The sequence below is a fragment of the Emydura macquarii genome, unplaced genomic scaffold, assembly GCF_026122565.2.
Source record: "Emydura macquarii macquarii isolate MOO-44397 ecotype Brisbane River unplaced genomic scaffold, CSIRO-AGI_Emac_v2 contig_2676, whole genome shotgun sequence".
Classification (NCBI taxonomy): domain Eukaryota; kingdom Metazoa; phylum Chordata; order Testudines; family Chelidae; genus Emydura; species Emydura macquarii.
In genome coordinates this window covers 34,561,056-34,569,215 of record NW_027132813.1, presented here as the reverse complement: position 1 = coordinate 34,569,215, position 8,160 = coordinate 34,561,056, and the positions used below count along the sequence as shown (strand labels likewise).

Genomic DNA, 8,160 nt, shown 5'->3' with positions numbered 1-8,160 from the left:
GGAAATCCAGGTCTAACTAATGGAATAAATACAAGAGACATTCTCCATTCTAGATTTCAAGATAATATTAAAAACAAAAGACTAAAAATAACCTAGCTTTCTTCTTCTGGCATCAGAGCTGAAGACTTCTTAATTTTCAAAAAATTGATTAATCACTGTACTCTACTTTGAATATTTGGAGTAATTTCTCATTGATTTTCCCAGGATCTTGGGAAATATATGTACTGGGGGGCAATGGACAAATAAAAATTTGTTGTTGCTTCTCTTTCAAGTGAAAATATTGCAATAAATGCACTGCACATACAAGCATCTGTCAGATCTTGATATCTCCTTTTTATAGTTGTGTTTTTTCATTAATTGATTGTAAAAAGAAAATATCAAAAATCTTGTTCAAAATGCACAGTAATAATATAAATGCTTAGAGGGCATTGTTTACAAGAGTGCTTTTCATGCTGACATTTGAATAAGCCATGAAATACAACATATGAAACAGAAGTGTAGACAAAGTGTTGAAAAGTCCAAAACTTGAGCCAGTACATTATTCTTTTGTTTTTCTAGCCTCCATTAACACGTGCAACATGCTTTCATGTTATCTGAAAAAAAACTATATAAAACACATCTTATGGTACGCATGAGCTAGTATGTGATTGATTGTCCCATGTGACATATATTCTGATGCTCACATGCGAGATCATTCAAGGATTTTTAGAGCTTTGGAAAAAAAGCAAATACTTTGTATACAGTTTACACATCAAACTACGGCTTTTATCAAGAGCAACTCTTTTGTCTAAAATAAGCTTAAGAATATGCACTGTAGTAAAAAAATGTTTAAAACCTCTTATTGTTGTGAAGTAGGAAGGAGCGGGAAGTGGAGTACAGACACATGCAGTAAAGTAGGAATTTATTAGTGTGGTCACAGCATTGAAGATTTCTCCTTTTAGTTATTCCTAGGATTTAGTTAAAAGTCGGAACACAACTTAAGTCATTGCTTCAGTGGTGGTAGGATAAAAATTATACGATGACACAGTTAATGGATAAATGGCAGGATTCTGAGGTGCTAAAGGAAACCAAACCAAACCCATGTTTATCAATATTTTGCATCTCATGGAACTATTGTGTAGTCCATCACCCTGCTGATACATGATGATCCCCATGCTTCTTATTAAACCAATGAGTGAGAGATCAAAGGAACAGACTATCACACTTACAAGTGAGCGCACTTGTCAAGTAGTTTTCAAGCACAGCTTTCTCTAGACTAATTAAAGTTGGGTGCAGACTAGAACATTAGTTGCAACTGCACATCACCTATACTGTTCTAAAACTTTTCCAAGCAGTCACAACTACCAGAAGAATTCCAATTTAGTGCATGTCTATAAACTTAGAAAATTAACCCATTTAGTTACTGAACTAAGATATAAGAATATGCAAAAGATGCAATTAATACCCAAACCCATATAAAAAATAAACTTTCCCAGTTATACACAGATACATTGGTTTCCTTGATCACAAGATCATTGATTTGCTTGATCACTAGAATAGATTGCATAATATCAAGAACCTGTGCATTGTCCAATGATGCAAATCAATCTATCAGATCAGGATAAAGTAAACCTATTTCTTCTCAAGTTCTCATGGAAGGTAATTTAGGGTCCCAGAATATTTTATATTTAAAAGATAAATTATCTCAATACCCTTCAATCATTTCACCATTTATGTTACAGGATCCAGGACCTTTTCATTTAATTCCTCTTCCTCTTTTCTTCTATCTGGAAATGCCTGAAGTGCAGTTGTGGTCACACTGAAGTTAAGGGCAAAACTCGCACTGACTTCAAGGGACCAGGGTTCTATTAGTTAGAAGAGAATACCTGATTGTCAGTCTTTTCTTATACATCTTTCTGCTTGTTCCTCTTGTAATTGTTTTGCTATTATGAGGACCTAGGACTGAAAGTCTGTTTCTAAAATGATGTTTCTAAAATGACTCAGCTGGTCTTTTCTGCATTTTTGTTTGTGGTTCAGCACAGTAAGAAAAGATAACATTTGCTACCCGTGACTCTGGTATACCTGAATGGTTACCTTTCTCTATTGCTTAGTGAAGTTTGGACAAAACACTCTGCTAACCTGTTTGAATCAAGGGGGTAAGAAACCAGTCTACTATGTCTCATACCATTTTTCTTTAATAATATTTTGGAGTTTCTCGGAGGTGAAATGAGGGTCATTGTCTGAAAAGACTTCTGTAAATCTGTATGTAACAAACATTTCTCAGAACTTCAAGTGGTTTTGCTGGAGGTGGTATGACTTCAGGCATTCATCTTTGGCCCCCTTTTGTATCAAATACAGTTATGAGGAACATTTGCTTGTCATTCTCTGGCATGGGTTCTTAACACATTTCAAAAGATGGCAGGATGCACTGACAGGTACATTATATTCATCAACTGTATAGCCTGATACAAATTTGGCCACCAAAGTTGGTTTCTCTTGACAGCTTTCATTTTAATCCTTCCAGTGTGGCTTTCAAGTGGTTCCACTAAGTGTAGCTGGACATCAAGGCTTCTGGTACTACACACAGATATTCCAAAATACAGTCTCTCTCTCTCTCAAGTTACGAGTTCACCTCTTCAGATATATATCGCTCAAAGTTGCTCATCATCTAAAGCACTTATACAACCTTCCTTCTTACACAGGGTTATCATTTTGGGGATAGCATTATTGTCAATCTCTGCTATAATTTTTCTGGCAAGATTGGATAAATCCTTCCCCCCCAAAAAAGATTCTGAAAACTGGATTGATGATGGCAGATTCTTTACATACAATGGCAGCTGGGATAATGCATCAGCATATCTGTATATTTCAGCCGGCTTCAACTTACTATCATAGGGACAGATTCTTCTAGCCTTCCTCATGTTGAATAGCACTGTAAGCTTTCAGTGAGAACATTCAGGGAATCCTGAATCCTGCATCTCCATGGAGCCCCAGTGACTTGATTGATTTCAGCAGGGTAAGGTATTATTCAAAATGGGTAAAACTGGAAGAGTCTCACCCATACTGAGCAGATACTAGTATTAGAGCCTGTCTTTGTATTTTTGCAGCTTCTACAGCTGTTATACTCATTTTTGGTCCAAAAAATTTAACAAGAGTTTTATGATCTTTAATCACTGTAAGTTTCCTCCCATTCAGAAATGCATGCAATTTCCTTATTCCAAATCTGGAGTGTCTCTCTCTCTTTTTTTAAGTTAAGCCAATTTATTGTTTTTAATTAAAATTCTGAAAACAATTTGCTTTTCAGTCTTATTGACATTTTATGTAATAAAAAAAATCACCTATGAAGTATAGGTGAATTGTCAAAGACTAACAATTCTGATTTAAATAAAAATGTAGATAGCAGATATCTGCAGCATCTTGGTCTATTTAAATACCTTATTGTATTTGCTAGTCCAAAGCCAAATACTTTCCTTTTTAAGGACTCTATCTTTGGATTTATTACCTGTATATTGGACTGCAGGCAAGCTAGGTGGAAACCTCCATTCTACATAGCTACAGCTAAAAATTGCCTCAGATTTGTGACATTCTTAGGCACATTTCCTTCGGATACTGCTTCACTTTCCTCTGGGAGAGGGGCTTTAAGCCTTCCACATCAATCCCATGAACTCAGTAGGTCCCTTGTAATGGGAAAATTCAGCTTTGAAATAGTCATATTAAAAATTATATATATGCAGTATTGTCAGTCCTAAGAGGTCAAAAATCATGCATCCAGCTCCCCAAAATTCATGAGATTGATTTAAAGTCATGAGCTTATGAAAATAACATTTTAAAACTTTTTGTTTGCCTTCTGGTTTTTAAACTGTTAGAGCTCACATTTTCCAGCTTTTCTTCACAACCAGGAAGGTTGGAAACTCCTCCAATTATCCTTCCCCTCTGGAAGGAGTCTCACCCTCAGGGGCTGTCTAGCCACATACGGACACTGCCAGAACAGGAGCTTGATTGCAGTTGTTCTACTTCCACCCCAGGAGCTTGACCGTCCTGTGAAATAGGTTGGTATCATTATCCCTTTTTGCAGATGGAGAACTGAGGAGTGACATGACTCTTCAAAGTCTCACAGCAAGCGAGTAGCAAATCTGGGAATGGAACTCCCAGTCTTCTGCATTAGCCAGCAGCCATCCTTCCTTCCCTTATTTCTCCTTGCAGTCCCACTCTCTCTGCCATCTTTTTCTCCCCTTTCACGGTTGTCTCTTTGCCAGCCACCTGGCCCTTCCTCTCCTCACATTTTCCCCCAGCCCCTCTTCCTGCATAATCTCACTCCTGTCTCTCTAACCTCTCTGGGGCCCTGTCTGCCTTACACCAAGATTGCCTCATTCACAAAGGGACTGTGCAGCTGCTGGTGAGGGCCTATTTCTCCCCATTTCCAGGTATACTGTATTGCAGTGAGAAGCTAAATGGGGCAAGGCAGATGGGAAGAAGTCTTGGCTGCCTTCTGAGATCGGACTTGAATAGCTGGCAGGGGAGCTGAATGGGAAACTTTGCTTGCTGTATACAGCCCTGGCTTAGCAGTGACATGCAGGAATGAGGGAAGTGACAGCAGGGGCCAATGTGTGACCATCACTCCAGATGAGTGGCACTTGTCAGATAGGATGCTACAATGGTAGGGCTGTAAACACCATAGGGACTATATAGTGTACACACACACGCATAAGTTAATTTGTGTCCCTGGAATTAAAAAAAAAAAAAGAAGAAAAACCAGCAGAAACATATTGCTCTTGGGTTTTGTAAATGTAAGCTGCTTTGGAGCAAATCTGACCAGAGAACGGCCCTTTGGAACTGACTGCTATCTTCCTAAAGGAGCTTCCTAATCTGTACCTATAATAAGCACCTCCTCCTCTAACAGATCCCTGTATTTGAACCATGTCATGTTTGTTTCCTTATGTGAGAAAATAAAGCTGCAGTGCCGGACACCCCAGGAAGCTTTTCTAAATAATCTTTTGCCCCACTGCTAACTGTGAAAGAGATCCTAGGCTTTCAGGATTTAATACTGTTGCATAGCTGAACAGTTGCGGAGAGCTATCTGTGTCATAGTGCACAGAAGGTGCACTATAACTGCAGAAGGTGCACTGTAGCATGCCCTCTCACCTCATGAGCACTGCCTCATGTCTTTTCATAGTGTTGCAGGAGGCCTTCATCACTAACACTTGCTAGTATCCACTTCCTTGGACCTGCAATGGCCTACCTGGGTTTTCTTTGGCTTGGTCTTCAAGCCATATCACTTAAAAGTTCAATCCCCTTGCAGGGTAACAAAAGGTCTAACTATAAACCCACAACTTCTTCTACCCTTCTCAGGCCCCTTTAAAACCCTCTGCTCTGTCTCTACTCCTGGGCCCTGCAGAGTTCCTCCAAGTCTGCTTCATCCTTAGCAGGATTCCACACACTGCCTCCTTTTCCCAGAGACTCAAGCAGTTTACCCAGGAGATCCCTCCACTTACCAGCATTATCTCAGGACTTCCACCACAATGAGCCAAAGCTGCTCGTTGGGGGTGTTTCCCAGAAAGGGACCCTCCTCCTTGTTCCTCTCTCCTGAGTCCTCCCCTCTGACTGAGGTCAGCTCTAAGGGTATAACTACACAGCAAAGAAAAGCCCACAGCTGGCCTATGCCAGGGACACTCCCACCCTACAGGGTCCTAGAGCCTGGGCTACAGCCTGAGTCCAGAAGTCAGTGTCAATACAGCAATGAAACAATCCCACAGCCTGAGCCCCTACAAACCTGAATCAGCTGGACTAGGCCAGCCATAGGTTTTTCTTTGCTGCAGAGACATACCCTAAGTGGTCCCCTACAGCTGGGGTCAGACATTTATGTAAGCTCCCCCACACCCAGCTGGAATCACTAATTACCACTAAGTAACTAGATCATGGGTCAAACTCAAGGGTAGCTGCTAGAGCACAGGCAAAGCTGAGCCTAGCTTGCCTTAAAGAGCCAGCCAGCCTATGACACACAACGTGCACTGAAATACTAAGAGAGACAAGGTGGGTGAAGTTCTATCTTTTAGACCAGCTTCTGCTGGTGAAAGAGAAGCTTTCTTGTCTCAGAGCTCTTCTTCAGGTCACAGCTAATAAGGCACTTTAGCTAACCATGTTCTCTACCAGTTTTCCATAGCTTCTTTTGTACTGTAATATACAGCTCTTGTGATAAACAACGTGCAGACACAGCCCCATCTCTTCTTTTTCCTTTTCCTTTGGACTACTTACTCCTTGTTAACTGCCCCACTGCAGGGTAGCTCTTTGATAAGAACTTCTTTCCCAGTATTCCATTCTGGTCTTTAACATTTATCAGAACCACACACCTATGTCCCTAATGTGGTCATTTTGCAAATGGCTATAGCTTGCTGTCTTTTCCAGATTTTCTAACTAATCTCCTATAATGTTTCCCCTTTCTGATTCCTGAGAAGATGGTACATTATTTCAGCTCTGGAAGATCCTTATATTATGTCACAATGGAGCATGCAGTCATGTGTATTTCAACTATGAACACTTTTTACCAAACTCAGTCCAGAGGCAAACATTGTCAGCATATTTTTCATATAAGCTTTCCAGGAATCTGGGTATTTTATTTACCCATGACCTATTTAGACTTAAGTGGTTTAGCAGGTTATGGTCCAATGATGATAGACCTGAATGACCTCTTTATCATAGCAAGGTCTAAATAAAGCCATTTACCTCTGTATTCTATTTTAATGGGATTTTCCTGCAATCTTTGCAGAATCTGTTTCTAATATAGCCTCTATGCAATCAGAGAAATTGCAGCCCTCGCTATAGTCTCCAGTATAGATTTGTAGTCATTTAATATGCTTATATAAGAAAAATGAAGGATTTGCTCTGTGTTGAAGAATGTGCTGCTCATGAACAGCAACTGCAGTGCTGTCTTTTCCACATCCTAGGGTATGGCAGGGATGCACTTTGTTTCACCTGTATTTTTTTTTTTTTTGCAATACCTTTGGAGGTGTCCAGTGTGATTCCTAGGAAGCTTTCACTGCATGCCCCAGACACCCACAATCCCATCAGTCTATTGTTTTAGAGGAACAACTCACTTTGATGCTCCCAGACAGGCATCTTGACACTGTTTCCCTAGTTGCCCCAAACTGCTGCACTTTTCATTTATGGACTAGAATTTTAAATATGTATTTAGAGTGTAGTGGACATGGCTACAGCTAACCATGCCTTTGAGACTGAATTGCTGTAGTGTTGTCATATGGGATTACACCTGAAGATCATTTAGAAATTGTTGCTCATTTAGCAGCTTCCTTCCTTACAAACTGCTCAAAAGGGATAATGTGCACTTTAATGTAAATATAGATGAGTTGGGGAGAGAAAAGATGTATTATGCAAAACTGACTGGAATGCATTTCCCCAACTGTCTCTTTAAGGCTTGGATTTTGCTGAAAAGGTTACAGCTCTGGTGTACAGTGTGGTTTCAACAGAAGTTTGATTTCCTTGCAAACACTCCAGCTGTGGGCTGTGTGAGCTTATGCTATTGCAAAAGTTTTAATAAAGCACTCCTGTTTAAACATCACCCTGAGAGTGCAACATTTGCGTGCTGGGAGCACTTTATACCTGTGTTTTTGATGCATTTCAAAGTGGTGTTGCTGTATTTGGTCTATAAAACCCTATATTTTAGTATACTATAAAACCCTGACTGCTTGAGAGACTGCCCTTCTCCTGCATGTGATATATCATGGCAGACAACATCAGCTGAGGCACTGGAGTTCACATGGTTGTAAGCAGGGTTATTTCAGTGAGGATCCCTTGACTCTGAAAATCACTGCCTCTTGTGTTGGCACTCAGGGTACATACCAGGCCTAGCTGACATCCTAGGCTTTAAAAAAGCATTGGTTTGAAGGGAGGGAGAGGAGTAAGTGGTTTATAGGGTGGTGATTAAGCCTGAACGTGCAAGGGGGCTCAATTACTGTGATGATGGTATTAATGCTCAGATAAGAAGAGTTTTTATTATTTAATAATGGTTTATTTTGTATAATTTTAATATACATACAGATAGAACAGAGATGAGTGAATTATTTAAAGTCTAAATGAATGAAATGCAAATGGTTGTCCATTTGTGATATCATTGTGAATATCTAACCAGTCTCGATGGCCAAGACTTAACACTGAGTTTTGTTTGTT

General features: G+C 39.8%; 2 long non-coding RNA genes across 6 annotated transcripts in view; one reads left to right on the top strand and one right to left on the bottom strand.

Moving 5' to 3' along the window:
- Nucleotides 1-351: 351 nt before the first annotated feature.
- LOC137164563 (uncharacterized) lies at nt 352-5,720 on the bottom strand. 2 transcript variants are annotated; one of them, XR_010923114.1, is made up of 3 exons: nt 5,472-5,619; nt 3,853-4,017; nt 352-1,844 (listed from the first exon to the last, which is right to left on the bottom strand). It is a non-coding gene; the product is annotated as an uncharacterized lncRNA (long non-coding RNA). The 2 variants fall into 2 exon arrangements; XR_010923113.1 differs by lacking the exon at nt 352-1,844 and having other exon boundaries at nt 3,384-4,017; nt 5,472-5,720.
- Nucleotides 5,721-5,926: 206 nt separating this feature from the next.
- LOC137164560 (uncharacterized) overlaps nt 5,927-8,160 on the top strand; it is a 109,945-nt gene continuing 107,711 nt past the window's right edge. For all 4 annotated transcript variants that reach the window (XR_010923109.1, XR_010923110.1, XR_010923108.1 and 1 more), the window contains exon 1: nt 5,927-6,009. This is a non-coding gene — a long non-coding RNA (uncharacterized lncRNA). The remainder of the gene's footprint in view (nt 6,010-8,160) is intronic.